The sequence below is a fragment of the Gallus gallus genome, chromosome 3 (genome assembly GCF_016699485.2).
Source record: "Gallus gallus isolate bGalGal1 chromosome 3, bGalGal1.mat.broiler.GRCg7b, whole genome shotgun sequence".
NCBI classification, from domain to species: domain Eukaryota; kingdom Metazoa; phylum Chordata; class Aves; order Galliformes; family Phasianidae; genus Gallus; species Gallus gallus.
The window spans coordinates 12,983,338-12,998,614 of record NC_052534.1 but is presented as its reverse complement, the minus strand read 5'-3'; the positions used below and the strand labels follow the sequence as shown (position 1 = coordinate 12,998,614).

The 15,277-nt window shown below is 40.0% G+C and overlaps 1 long non-coding RNA gene across 1 annotated transcript in view; it reads left to right on the top strand.

The window, feature by feature from the left end:
* The window catches only part of LOC107052861, a 331,879-nt gene that overhangs the window by 154,225 nt on the left and 162,377 nt on the right, over positions 1-15,277 (top strand). Inside the window, exon 3 of the long non-coding RNA XR_005858753.1 lies at positions 7,915-8,049. This is a non-coding gene — a long non-coding RNA (uncharacterized LOC107052861). The remainder of the gene's footprint in view (positions 1-7,914; positions 8,050-15,277) is intronic.

The window sequence follows — 15,277 nt, the reverse complement described above, 5'->3', positions numbered from 1 at the left end:
AAGGTTGATTGAAGCAATCTGGTTATAATCTTCAGTTTTCACAGGGACTGCTTTAAACATGTCATGAAGAGAGTGCTTGAGAAAAAGATATAAACTTTTGATTGGTGCCTTTGTTTCAACATCAGATTTTTGTAAATCTCCTTTGTCATTTAAGTCCAAAGTTGTCCCTATTTCTGCTCATGGTTTTCCCATGGTTAGTAACTGGATGTCTGACCATGGCCAGCACTGCTTAGCTCTCAAAACTGCCACCAGCCCAAGGACTCCTGCCTCAGGTCCCCTTGCTGATATTGGGTCTGGCTCCCAAACTTGCTCCCTGCTTGGCCCAGGGTTCCCCACTGAGGTAGGAGCGAGACGGCTGTTCCCATTCATCTGAACATTCCTCTAATGGGAATAAGTAGTAAAAAAACAACACAATGGGTATGAGATGGTTACTCACAGGGTTCTTTCCATTTCCTATTCTCGAGTCCCTAACGTACATTCTTGTGTTGAGAATTACTGTTGATGCATCACCACAAAACCACATACTAAAAAAAAAAAAAAAGGAAATAAGAAGGAAAAAGAATCAATTAGATGTAATTATAATTAAAGCATACTGAATGCAAGTTTGTTCTGGTTGATTAGACCAGCTGAATGAGAATTTTCCTGGTCACAAAGTTATGTATCGTATCACCGCATGTACAATCCCTTGTTTACACAGGAACCTCCATATTATCCTTCGTTTATTTTAAAATTCAAGTTCTATTTTTAAATACGAAGTTGTGACAGTAAAAAAAAACAAAAACAAAAACAACAAACAACCTAAAGGGAGCATTGGCACATTCATTCACTGGTAGCCTCCTTCTGTTACCATCTTTTGCCCTGGCAAATAAAATAGAAAGTGATGCCCTCTAACGTAATCATTTGTAAACTCGGCGGATGTGGGCAAATGAGGGGCAAGTGAGGCAGCTGCATGGCCAGGATTCCTGACGTGTGAAAGCAGCTTTTGGCAGTGATGACCAAGTCATTGGTTTGTTTTGCTTTGGCTGGTCTGTAATAAGGCCCCCAATTTCCTCCTCGTTCTGGCTGCTGCTGAACTGCAGATGAGTCTGCAAGGGCATCTTGGGGTCATCTGGCTGGGTTTGTGGGATTTGGGGCTGTTCATGCAGGACTGATTTCATCGGGTTTTTTTTTTGTTTGTTTTGTTTTTTAACCTGGTTCCCTCGGACTGTTCCAGGCGTGATAATCTGTCAGTGCTATTCTCCAATAACTCTTGGACATTTTTTTGAAACTTACAAATGAAATCCACTGCTAGATTTCCCACTGTGGTTTCGCCCATTCTGTATTCCAGTCAAGCTGTGGTGTCTTTCTCAAATGGGCACTTGGCAGAGCTGGGAGTTGTGGGATTGATGTCTGAGTCACTGCATGAAACTGTATCATGATGCTCTTCCACAGCGATATGATTTAGGTTCCTTCGGTGCCAAGCATAAGAGGGCTTGGTGATATTATTTTTAAGAATTGCTGGAGACTCTACTATTTAAGTAGTCTAAGCTCGATCCTCCAGTAAACCTCAAACAGCACCATCTCAATGACTAGCAGCACAAGCCTGGAGCGATCTGTGCTTTGCTGTGATTGCAAGGATTGTCTTTTAAAAGCTATTGCTCAACAAGTCAGTGCTTGTGTGTTTGTCTTTTTCTTTCTTTCCTTCTTTTTTAAACAGTCAGAGTTTCTCTGTTAGGCTGAAGTAATTGTGTGCTTGCCCAGATCCAGGTGGTGTGGGCATGTGCCTTGTGAGACAAGCACACATTTCTGAGGCTGGCACAATGGTTGCTGTATTCAGCAGCCCAGGCTTCTTGGAGTTGCAAAGGACCTTCCATTGAAAAGTAACAAGAGATCATGAGAAAGTTTGTGGGTGTTTACAGGAATTTGCAAGTTTCCCATTCATTTTCTCTGAGACTCACAAGGGCTGGCATTTCCTGACCAAAAAAAGAAGTGTGTGTGTGGGGGGGGGGGGGGGGAGAACAGAACGACAAGGGATGGAAAAAAGCACTTGTCTCCATCTTATTGCTTTATTGCTAACCATGGATTCAGAGTTGCAGGAGGTATAGAAATAAACAAAATTGGTCCTTATGGATAATGAGGGAGATAATAGTAAATCTGCACATAAGTCAGACTGAGAACTGAGATGCTGTGGCACGGGGAGGGATTGTAGTTGCTGTAGGCGATAGCTCCAACTCGAACTTTTCAGAGATTAGGTGGTCTGTGGTGTTGGCTCCTTCTGCACATTACTAGTTTTGGATGTCAAGATTACATTCACAGTTCCCAAGTTCAAACCTCAGCGTACTCCACACCCACAGATTCCCACAGTTTTGTCCTACAGAATGTCTCCTCTAACAGAAATCTCCCAGTGCTTGTACGTTTTCTTTTTTTCTCAGTTGCAATGAATGGCTTTGTTCTGCTGAGGAACAAGGCGTGTTTTCCCACCTATGACCAGTTCTATCAAACACGCGAAACCTGAAGAAAACAAGTATTTCTATGCCATTCACTTGTTTCTTACTGCAGCAGGACATTTACTGCAACTGCACTTCTGAATTTCTCAGCAAATGTTTCAGCCTCATTTCCTGCCTCGGTCATTCTTGTGAAAATGGATGCAGGAGGATTTGCTCACGTTGCTTCTGGAGGAGTATCCTCACGTGATTAACGCTATCAGTACATGGAAAAAAATTCTCTAACACCAGTTCTCATTTCCTTACTCACTGCTTGCTACTCAGTCATAAAGGGAGTAGGTATTCAGTGATCAGGCACAAACCACAAAGAGTAATATGCAGTTTGGGAGCCCCCCACTTAATTAGGTTATGGCACATCAAGGCTCCTTTGTGGTAGATGAAGTACAGATGCAAGAAGCAGACCGCATTGCTCTAAAGAGCTGTAAATCTTAGTAAATAAAGTGGGAAAAGTATGCTATGGGAAGGGAAACAAAGTCACAGAGCAGCAGCCGGCACTACAGAAGAACTGACAGTAGACACTCACGATTGCTTGTGAAACTGCTGCCTCTGCATGTTTTTCACATGTCTTCTTTGCTCGGGTGTTTAGTCGGGTGGATCTTGTTCTCTGTGAAGCATAACCTTCTGCTCAATCTAAGTGTGTTCTGTAGTCCCTCTGAGGCTGGAGAGCTTCCTCATGTGGCTGTAGTTAAGAACCATATGTATATGCTTTGTTGGACTGGGGTTTGTAATACATGTTACAGCAGTAATTAGACTTGTTCAAAATCAGAATCAGGAAAGAATCCGTAGATAGTTCATCCACAGCAAATAACTCAGCAAGTCTGTCACCAGAGTACTTCTGGTCTGTACAGATATTGCACACAGTAATTCATCTCCACAGAAAGAGCCCATCAATAAAGGCCACCCATTCTTTTGAGCTGAAGACCACCAATCCTTCAGTTGTCATGACTTCTCTAAGCCCATTGTTTCTCACTTCCTTTCTCATATAATAATTCTGACTTCCATGACCTTTCTGTCTGCTCCTCCAACATGGATTTCAGAGCACCTACCACAGAAACAAAGCTGAATCCCAATGATTATTGGTCCTCATTCCTTTCACCCTAGATGGAGCTGTATTTTCCTTTCACTCCATTTCCGTTTAGACTTTCTTTTCCAATTCTTTGAACTGTCTGTTTCAGTTGCCTGGTTTGCAAAAGCTTCTTGTGCTGTGTTGCTGTGTTTTTCTCACACCCCTCTGAAAGCCACAGGGTCAAAACAATGCTTCTAATCTCATTTGAAATCCCTTGTGTACTTTGTTTAGTTATGGTTTTGTGCCAGTTTTCTTGACAGATTTTGCTTTCAAATTGGAATTGCAGTTTTTTCTCAGGAGCTGAAATTCTGAATTCATAGAAATCAATACAAAGTTTCTGTTACCTTCAGCCAGGCCAGGATTTTATTCAGAGTCCTGAAAGCAAGTTTGTTATTGCTGTGTTCCCACATCTCGAGAATTTTAGTGCATTGTATGGAAGTTCAAAATGTGATAACAGATAAGAACACAGGTAAAAGCAACATTTCTTTTAGCCTTTTTCAGAATGATGTTTTTCATTTTGATTTGGTAGAATGAAGCACGGTGGGTATTTTTTACCCCTGAGCAGTACCTTTGCATGTTTTGTGCCTTTCTCCCTCCTCTATTGACACTGAGTGTGCTCCAGACCCCTCTGAAACTAATGGGAACATTCCCACTGAACTTGATGAACTTGTGTCAAAAACACTAGGGTTTCCCTCCCCCATTTGAAGTTGGAAGGAAGACAGAAAGTTTACCTGTGGCGTAAAATACTGCCCATAGCCAGAGACAGAATCCTTCCTTTATTCTGTACTCACTACTCTGTGAGCTCTCCCTTGCTTGTTGCACTAGCTGTGCCCTGGGGGTTTGCTGACCAGTTAGGAGAATCAACAGAAGAAACAATAAAGCATTATTAGTCTTGAAGTCAGAGCAGTGGGAATTTTTCAGAGAAGGGCCTACCCTACATGTTTTTCATAAACGAGCTTCCTCCAAACTATTTGATAACGAGAAATAAAAACAATCAGAACAAGAGGGAAAAAAGACAAACCTACCATTTGTTAATTACATGGCCAGATGTTTTGGAAATGTCAAAACGTGACAGCTCCATACCATTGTTATCAACATTTGGGTATAATTGACTGCAGACACGTTGTCTCTGTAATGAAATTTTAAGAGCAGGATGAAGTTTGTAGGCATGCAAAAACATCACTGTCATTTCGACTTAAACTGTGTTTTGTCAATGGCTTGCAGCCTCATTCTCTGTCATGACTGTTGTGTTCTGAGGTCTTTGATGAAACAGAGGTGCTGTGCAAACATGCACTGAGAGACTGGGATCTCAACTGGAGAAATGCTTTCAGTCACCACTTGCCCGCGATGTTCTCAGTGGCAGCGCTCTAAGTGCTGTTGTCATGTCAAATAACTTTTTCTGTTTCTCCTACTGCCAGGAGCACTGCAGTAATGGAGCTAAGGGATGCCTGCCCTTAGCTTAGTTTGCTGCCCTCTGGGTCAAGTCATAAATATTTTAATTTGACAAAAATAAAGATCAGTGATCTCAAAGAGTAGCACAGTTGGCTGTTAGGTAACAGTACTTCTAGAAACCAGGCCTTTTGAGATAGGTTTTTTTTTCCCCCACACTTATGACTTTCTTTGACCTAAATAATCAATGATGTAAAAGATAAAAGCACAGACTCTTGATTTCAGTGGGAAAGACACACATAAATACTTGCGAAGATTTGATTTAAAATGATGTCTAACTTGTACCGGGGTGAATAGCTTTAATAGCTTTCCCTCTGGATTGACTGCTGAGCACAGGCTCAGATTCTTTTAAAAGAATTTGTACTCTTAAACTCTTAAACTCTGAAGGTAGCTGAAATGTGTTTCTAAAACAGGCTTCCTAGGAAGTATCACCTGATCTGCAGTGTTGCCTCAGCTTTCTTGAACTCAAGAGAACTGAAGACTGGTTTTTTTTGTGTGTGTGTGTGGTGTTGTTTTTTTTTAATGATGCAAAATTATCTCAGACACTTAAGCATAGCATTAGAGGGCTCAACGACACTGAGACTTGTTGCAGTAATTGTCTTGCTTCAATTCAATTCAATTTTTTGTGTATTAGTCTTTACCTTATAGACACCTCTATATAATTTCCTGAATTTTATATTGGGAGTTGCCTTTCAGGATTTCAAAGAAATAAAGTTGATCTAACAGTATGCCACTACTCTCACCAATGTCTTTGCACACTTAAAATAGACTAACGCTATTTCTCACTAAACATGCTGGTCAAAAACCTGAAAATACCACAGCACTGATGAACTGGTGACAGCTTATGTTTTTGCTTGTGATTACCAGTCACTGATTTCCTTTTTGTCAAGGTCACCAGAAAGCTATGGAAAACTTTATCCCCAAATGCTAGGATTACTGGCATTTTGTTCTATTTCTTGAAGAAAAAATGTAAAAAACGTGAAGAACTTGGAGAGTCTCTGCCCTTAAGTCTCTTTACAAGAAACTATTTTTTATTATTAGATACTAGACCAAGCTGCTCTGCAATTTTTCCACTGCTATTAACTGTAAATAACTTCCAGCTTGTATTAACCCTCTTCAAGATGAGCAAAACTGTTTTGTATCTGCTGGGCATAATGAGAGAAACAGACGAGCAGAGAATTTGAGGCAGGGTCTGAAGCTGAGCTCTCTTGTGTTTGGACTGTGTTTATGAACTCCGCTGACTTTCTCATTTCTGACTCCCCTTTGAGAGCTGAAATATTTTTATCGGGTAGAATATGTTGGGAAATACATCCACGATAATGCTGGATTTGATCTTGTGCCTGCTGAAGTAAATGATAGCATTCTTGTTAGCCTTTGGGAAATGGCTGTACTCAGCAAAGATTGTCCCCAGAAGACATTAGTATCTGTCTGATACATCCAAACTGGAAATCTATAGCACTGTGTTCAGTTCCTCTATCTTCCTGTCCAAAGGCAGTAAGCTGTAAGACCTCAAATATGATTGCAGCTTGTAGATGCTATCTAACCAAAATTATAGTAGAAAAAAATATCAATATATACTGAGTTAAGGAGGAAAGCAGCTATTTTTGGGAAGCTCTTGAGAGGGAAATTCTGTGGTCCCATGTGCTTCTTCTGGTCAGCCCACGTCACGCCAAGACTGTGCCCTGGTCCTGACCCCCAAATCCTCCACTGTGTCTTCATTACAGACCAGAGCTCTTTGGGTGAGAGATTCCTGGTTCCTTAACAGATACAAAAGATGTGGGAACCTAGGCAAGCAAAGTGTTTGATGGTTTGGAATATAAGGAGTGGTTCCTGCTGAGATACCTGGTACAAATCCTATGTATATGTGGGGCCACAGCTTGTCTCTATTTTCAGTGCTCCATCAAATGCATATGAATCTGTAGCATGGTCATATTATAAAGGAAGATGTGGGCTTCCGTTTAAAGAGCATGTTATCTGTTTTTCTTTATATACAACGTAAAACATCTGAAATATGAAAGTTTGAGATTTTTTTTTCACATTGATTTTCATCGAATCCCCTCTGCAGTATTTCTCTGATAGGAGTTCTTACTCTTGTCCACAGTGATACTTTATGTTATGCATGAAGAAAGTTTCATACCTACTCCCACTTTGTCACAAGAGAGAAAAAGTGATTATTATGACTATTTAAAAATTCTTGTGCTGAAAAGATTCCCAGGTACTATTGCATTTTATTTATGGGAATTAAGGCTCAAAGGCACTGGTCTATAAAGTTCATTAGGTGTTTAAAATATATTTGAGCTTCTTGGCCAGAGAAAATTAAGAGTTGGCAGGAGGTTACTCAGAAACGTTTTGGTAGAGCTGAAAATTAGTTCCAGCCTCCCTTTGCTCCCTGGAGAAGGGTTCTGACTTTTCTTACTTCACTTTCTCTTCTGGGTGTTAAACAAAGTTCTCCAATTCAACATCAACTGAAGCCACCAGAGTCTTGCCATTGGCTTGAACAAAAATTAAGTTATGTGTCAAAAGGAGGAGTAGCTGTATTATCAGAAAAGCTTTCTGAACCGTAGCTAATTGTCCAGGTAATAAAGGTGGCCCTGTAGAGTAAGTTTTAGTGAGTGAGTGAGTTTGTACCCTAGTTCAGGTTATAAGTGTTCTTGCCAGAATTTCTTCTGATTTCTAGTGTAACCAAATTAACTTCCTGTGATGCATTTTTCCCCTAATAAATGTGTCAGTATGCTTTTTAATCTCCCCCATAAGAAAAGAATCTTTACTCTGTCTTCAATGGTTCTGACAGCTATTCTCTTCCTATGCTATTCCAACTCTCAAAAATAATCAAGATAACCAAAATAATTAGTCTCTGCTGGAAATTGTTATCAAAAAGAAATGTTCAATCACTATTTTTACTGTTTGTTTTTTCAGATCTCTATGTCATGGGCTTCAAATCACTAGCAGGGAGACTGCTACAATTTCAGCTGCAACATTTGATGTATAAATCCCTTATCCCATCTGTTCGCTTAATCCAGGATTCTGAAACACGTTCAGGGAACAGAAAAGGTAAGGATAAGGTTCTTTGTGTTTCATCCAGCTTTTAACTTGGCTGTGCTGCCAATAAGAATGAGGCTGCAACATTTTGGGGCCCAGTCAGGCTCATGGTTTTCTGAAATGGACGTTGTTGTTTGATGCTGCTGAGCCTTGTGCACCAGAACAGATCTCATTACAGGTTTGGGGGCCCAGGTCACAAGAGAAAACAACAGATGGATGAAATGCACATAAAGAGAAGGGAAGTTAAAAGGAGTAAACCCAGGAAAGGTTTAGGCTGGTCAAAGGGATGGGGGCTTAGTATGGCTATCTGGTCCAGTCCCAGTGTGGTGTTTTGCATTTCTATCCTCCGTGGAGGCAGACAAAGGAATAAATGGGGCAGGGGGAAGAGTATCCTGGGCAAAAAACTCTACTCAGTTATGTTATTGGTGCTGAAACTCTGAACGTGTACATAGCCTAGAACTGTGCTTCAGATGATAGTCTCAGATAAGCAGGGTAACTATGCATCCAAATCATAAAACTGAGAGTTTAGAAGAAAATATTTTGTCTTTTAAAACTGAGCTAGAAAGCTAAGATTCAATGTTGGAAGACTCTGTGTGCTACATTTTCTTCCTGACGATTTTGCAAATCTTCCTCGTGTTATAATTTCATTCTATTCCTGGAAAAATAAAAGTTTGGAAGGTTTTGTTATTTTACCTTCTTAGGCACAGATATCAATGCAGAAGGGAGAGGGAGGAAGGGACAGTGAAGGGCTTTATATTTGGCTTTAAACTCTCATGTTTAAAATAATCCTTTTGCATTCAACTGTAGAAACTGGCAGAACCCACAGGGGGCTGTTGTGTTTGAACAAGGCTGCTCAATTTGTTTTTGGTTAAGCATAATTAATTTATTGCAAGACATGCAAGTATGAGGAATATAATCTGATTCCTGGTGGGGAGGAAGGGGGTGTTTTCTTTGTGTTGTTATTTCCCTCTGTCTCTTGGATTAAATTTATCTCAATCACCCAATTTTTGACAAGCAAAAAGGATTGTATTTGGAGTACATCTTAGAATGTGTTGTTTGTCCTGACCAAAAGAAGAGCAGAAGGAGAAATCTTGATAGATTTCTGTAGTAGAAATGAAACAATCAACACACAGAAATATGAGGAAAAAATTACACCCATTAAATACATCTAGACTGATGAATGATATGATGGCTGCCTATTCAAGTTGGAAATTTTACACATGATTGAAGCTTTATTTAGTCTAATGAAATGTGCTTCCTGAATGCTGCATCTGAGTGATGGTGTGACCTAGAGCACAAAAGAAAGCATTATGTGATTAGACTGAGATCATTCTCATTTAAAGTCATTGTGATATAATTTTAAGTTTTTAATTAGCAGCATATACTTTTGTGTCCATTGCCTCTTTTATTGCGAATACCTTTTCAGATCTTGTCCTTCCACAGGCTTTTTTGAAACTCAGCACGGATTAACAGCAAAGGGGTTTGGAGTTCATTGATCCCTTTTTTTTTTTTCCCCTGTGAATAGTGGAGAGGGCAGAAGCTGATCTTTCACAATAAGCTCATCTTGTGCTGAACTCCCAATATGTTCCACAGCACATTCTCTGAATTTTCTTTACCTTGGAATCCAACTTTAATCACTTTTTTTTTTCCTACAAAAACACTGATAGTCACCTCCTTTAAATTAGTGAAATTGTGTTTGTGTCATTACTTGTGAAGCCACCGGTTCTTGATACATTCCTTCAGACTCTTTAGCTCTGGTAACTGGCATTTCATATGAGAGCTGTGGCACTGTGCTGCTTTACACCAGCTAGGACTGGTGCCTAGATCTTCTGCACCCCACACTTCCTTCCTCACTTCAGCTTTATGAGCTGAGCCTTTACTTTGAAGCTGTTTTGTGCACCAAGATGGAAGGCAGAGAGCCACATAGAAAACAGCAGTATTTTGATTAAAAGTCATTAAATCACATTTGTGCAAAATTTAATGTGGTTCAAAATACAATTTTATGAGCTATTGAGATTTCTGGCACCGTAAAATGATTTCGTTAATGGGTTTCAGCAGTTGTGACTTCAGGTAATGCTAAAAAGTAATTGAAGGGGGAAGTAAATGCAAAGGGTCATTTTGCTTCTCAAGTCCGCAGCTCTTTCCTTTCCTAGCTGGAGAGCATTAGTAGGGGTAAGCAAGCATTAAACAGACTCAGTGTGCTCTCTTTGTGTGAAAGAGCTCGCTACAGACCCCATATTTTTAGATGAATATGAACTTGCTGACCACAATCCTGAGTTTTATCTTGTTAGCTGGGTTGACTGATGAACACTCAGGACCAGACAGATAAGCCAGACACTAAATCTATCTACTGTATGTGTTCAGACAGACTAAAGCTTTATCAATCACTTCAAACAGCATTTCAGGAGCAAATTGTATAGCTTTCCATTACCATAAATTAGTGAATTTGGAGCCTGTAGCAATTTAACGACCTCCTTCATGAGCCAACTGAAGGTATGCATGTACCTGTGAGTACCTTATTTTGTGCCCCTGTGAAAGATTCATGTCTCATTATCCTTTAGCACCTTTTTATTGCTGCCCTTAGTTAAAGTTTGAGAGAGCAAAAGAGGGAAGCCAGGAACAGCCTCTCTGTGAAAGGTTGAAAAAATGTCTCAATTTGAAATTTAAGGTCATAACTGTCTCACATCATTTCTTTAACTCAAAATGTGGATATCTTCCTGCTCTTTTTTTTTATTATTATTTTTGCCCCCTTCTACAGAGAAAAGTATAAAGCTGAAAAGAGGATATTAAGAGTGCATGTGCTGATCAGAATAAAATCCAGTGCTGAAACAGACAACAGAAATGTGCTTTTCTTACAGAAGACTTCCCCACTTTTTTATTTTTAATTATTATTAGTTTTTTTTCTTTTTTTTTCTTTTTTTTTTGCCTCTCTCTGTGCATTCAGTTGTGCTTCACAGAAACATTTATGGCTAAGGAGATTCAATTCACCTCATCATTGCGATCACATATACATATTCCAGGCTCAGATCAGGTGTGCCCAGAACCCTTTCATTTTTTCCCCCCTTGAGTGCTATGGATAGAAGAACTACGTCATACTTAACTAATAACCAAATACTGTAGCAGAAGGTCTGGAGTTTCCCAATTGCAAAATGCAGGATGACCTGTTTCCCACTATTAGATCACCTTAGAGATTCCCTGCAGTTACTGTCTGGCTTGAGTTTCAAAACATAAGGCTTAATAACGACTACAAAACTCACATTAGCATTCATGATTATGACAAAATCAGATTCCTATCACCAGCAGAGATCTGTGACTCCTTTTGGAGCCTTGCTGAGATGAATGCCTGCTTGTTGCACTCGTGCAGCTTTTCAGCCCCTGGCTCCCAGGGATAAATTCAACATGATGGCTTAATTTTCTAGAAACCTTTGTATTTTCATCATCACAGTTTTGCCTTCATTATTTTTGGCTGTCGTAGCCTTTGTTTTCTTCTTCCTTCTGTGACCATAGTAAATTTATGGACTGGCGTGCACAGATAGCTCTTGGTCTCAGAAATGACTCTGCAGCGTGGCTGGTGATAAAACATGAGGAAGAGGGTGTATGTGAAAAGCTCATGGAGCACATTTAAAGGTATGCAGTGATTGCTTAAAGTGATCAACAGCAAGTTCTTTCGTTTGTTTTCCTTCAAATGATTTTTTGTGGTTTATGAAGCAATCATTTTCTAGTAATTGAAGAAGTTTGGGTACATTCTCTACTGGAGTAAATGACTGGTATAGATCTGGAGCAGCCGTTGTGCATTATAAACCTGTCAACAAATACTATTTTTAGGCATGGCATAGTGGCTAACCCTGAACAACAGTTGAGGAAGGAGGAACGATAATGTCTATGGGACAAATTACACATCACAAATTAATTATATGTAGCCGTTGGCACAACAAACATGAATTTTGGGCATGACCATAATACGTGCTTTTGCTGCCAACAATTATCATCTGTTTAAGTCATGTCTTGGATGATGAGTGGATCTTGTGATGTTATGTTAAACGCATGGGATATGAATAAGTGGACACCTATGGTTTTAAGCTACATAAGTATTTGGCTGTGGATATACTTCAGGTGCATTTGGAGGAAGATTTGGTTTCCAATGCTAATTCCAATGTATGAGTGGTATAGTTTCCATAGGTTTCCGTGGGCTTTTGGACTGAGTCCTGGTTCCTGATCTCATACTTTGCTCAGAGAAGGTATCTGAGAACATGCAGACCTGAGCATCCAAGAGGCTGGCAGCGTTGGAGAGATTTTTAAAGGACCACAGCAAGGCCCTTTATTTATAAGCTATAAGACATCCCCACTGTGTTCTTGTAACTTCAGGCAGATGATGATTAGTTTCCCTTACTGAAAATCACGCTGAGGAAGAAGTAGGGTCACGTCCTTCCATACACGCCCCATTGGCTGGTTGCAACGTAGCTGTAGAAAAGCTGAAGGTGAGAGTACCCCAAGTTTTAAGTTTTGGATTCACAGACTGTGGGAAAACTAGTTTTATAGCCTTGTAGATATCCTCTGCTGAAACGTGACTCTTAATCACTGTAATTTTGAATGATTTCTTGGGCTATGCGAACCACAAACCCAACCTTTGCCAAGTAGTGAAGAAGAGCTGTGCTCCTTCTTAGGGTGTTTCTGAAATTTGTCAGTTCTGCTCACACTCCTTGAGCCTGAGGAAATGAATGAAAAGTGGCTTCTAGGGATATTCCACAGATAATTATGAAGAAACTCACAGCCACACCACAAAAGAGAAAGAAAGGCATTTGTGCTCACAAAAGATAGCAGTGAGGATGTAGCTTAAAAGCACCACTGGCTTTTTTCTTTGTTTTTGTTTTTGTCATAAAGCTTGTTTCAGGAAATCCTGGATCTTAGTGGGAACCTTTTGAAAAACAGTACATTTTAAGAATTTATAATGCTGTATTATCTTTTCACAAGGTAAGAATTTTGTGACTAGCTTTTGATGTGCTTTATTAAAGTACATTAAGTAATGACATTTGGTTATTTTTTCTATGGTAAAGATACTTCCCTGAGCATTTTTTATTACATAGTTGCATAAATGTAGATAATGGGAGAATTTAGAAATATTTCATTAAAAATAGATGTAATAATTATTGCTTAAGGCTATATACATTACAAGGAAGAAATTCATCATACATTTAAATATGCAAAGGGCTGCTCTGAAAGTAATGTCTCCTATTTTACTGTGTTGGCCGACAACATCAGAGGTGGATGATGTTGGTAGTATGGCAGTAGAGACTGAACCTTCCCATCAGTATTCCATTACATTTTATTGCTATGTGATAGATGACAGCAGAGGGGAAGTCTGACACAATGGCATCTGACATGGAAGTACACGTGGAGCAAAAGTGTAGTACTGAATTATTCCATGCAGAAAAAATCCCCGTTGATATTCATCAGCATTTGCTGAATGGTTATGGAGACCAAACAGTGGATGTCAGTGAGGTGGTAAGTGGTGTGTTTCAGCAGTGGTGACACTGATGTGAAAGACAAGCAACATTCTGAATGGCCATGCACAGCTGTCACACCTCAAAATGATGAGTGTCTTGATCAGCTCATCTGCACAAATCAGCTAATAGTGGTGACTACACTGAAAAATAGTGTTTCATAGATAAGAATTTGCTCTATCAAATAGTTTTATTGAGCTCTTTGTATCTGTTGTAGTTGCCATGGAAATAAATAGGAGACATTATTTTTGGAGCAAACAGTGTATTACAGAAGCAGCTCTGGTGCTGATTTAATAATCTACAGTGGAGTGATGCCAGCTTACATCATCAGTATCTGGCCTCCTGAAATTCAGATAACTCATTAAAAATATAAGTTGTGGTGTTGGGAAGAATAGTGTTGTATCATATAGCAAGTGAACATAAGAATGGCTGGCAAAGGAATGGTGTGCTACGGATGAACTAGAGGGTGGACAGATTTGCAGTGTTCCAAAACACATGTGAAAAGTCCTTTCTGTTTACTTTTTTCACCCCCTTATTAATTTACTGCAACCACAAGCCATGTGCTTCAGTTCCTGTCTGAGAAAAGAGGCTGGCTAGGCTGTATTGTGACTTAGTTTAATGAGTGATCTAAAAGCAGCTGGAAAACCCCAAGAAATTCTGAATTGCTTATAAAAGAGTCAAGGAACATTGTTTGTTAACCACTCTAGAATGGGGACAAGTCCATTCTGGTCACATAATTATGTTCACTGTTGTGTGTTAACAGCTGTAATGAAGAACACCAACAACCGACGAGCAAGTGGACAAAGTATTTTCAGTGAAAACTTATGACTTAAGCAGATTGGATTCACAGTCTACCTGAAAGTCCCTGTTCAGTGTTAGCACATTGTATGAAAAATCCCAATAACACTCTTGTTTATGTGCATAGTAGATGTGCTTCCCAGAGATAATGTTGAAATTTGCACTTTCTACCATTAACAACTGTGACACTTTATGCCAGTTGAGTCATGTTCCACAGCATTGTTCAGTGGCCTTTGCTTATTGTTTTCTTATATGTGTTGTCTCAGAATCATAAAATCATAGAATGGCTTGGGTTGAAAGGGACCCCAAGGATCTTCAAGTTCCAACCCCCTTCTTGAACACCTCCAGAGACGAAACATCCACAGCCTCTCTAGGCAGTCTGTTCCAGCACCTCACCATTTTCTCTGTGAAGAACTTCCCCCTGATTTTCAGTCTAAACATTCTGTCCTTGAAAACAGCTTAAAACCATTCTCCCTTGTCCTATCACTGTCTACCCTTGTAAAAGGTTGATTTTCCTCCTTTTAAAATCCTCTTTTAAATATTGGAAGGCTGCAGTACGTTCTCTTCACAGCCTTCTCTTCTCCATGCTGAACAAACCCTCAGCCTATCCTTGTAGAGAAGGTGTGCCAGCTCTCTGATCATCTTTATGGCCCTCCTCTGAACCCCCTCCAAAAGCTCCACAACGTTCCTGCGTTGGGGGCCCCAGACCTGGATGCAGTACTCCAGATGGGGCCTCACGAGGGCAGAGTAGAGAGGGACAATCACCGCCCTGTCCCTGCTGGCCACCCCTCTTTTCATGGAGCCCAGGATAGTATTGGCTTTCTGAACTGCAAGAGAACACTGCTGGCTCATGTTCAGTTTTTCATCCACCAAGATCCCTAGATCTTTCTCCCCATGAGTACTCTCAAGAAGTTCTTCTCCCAGACTGTATACATATCTGA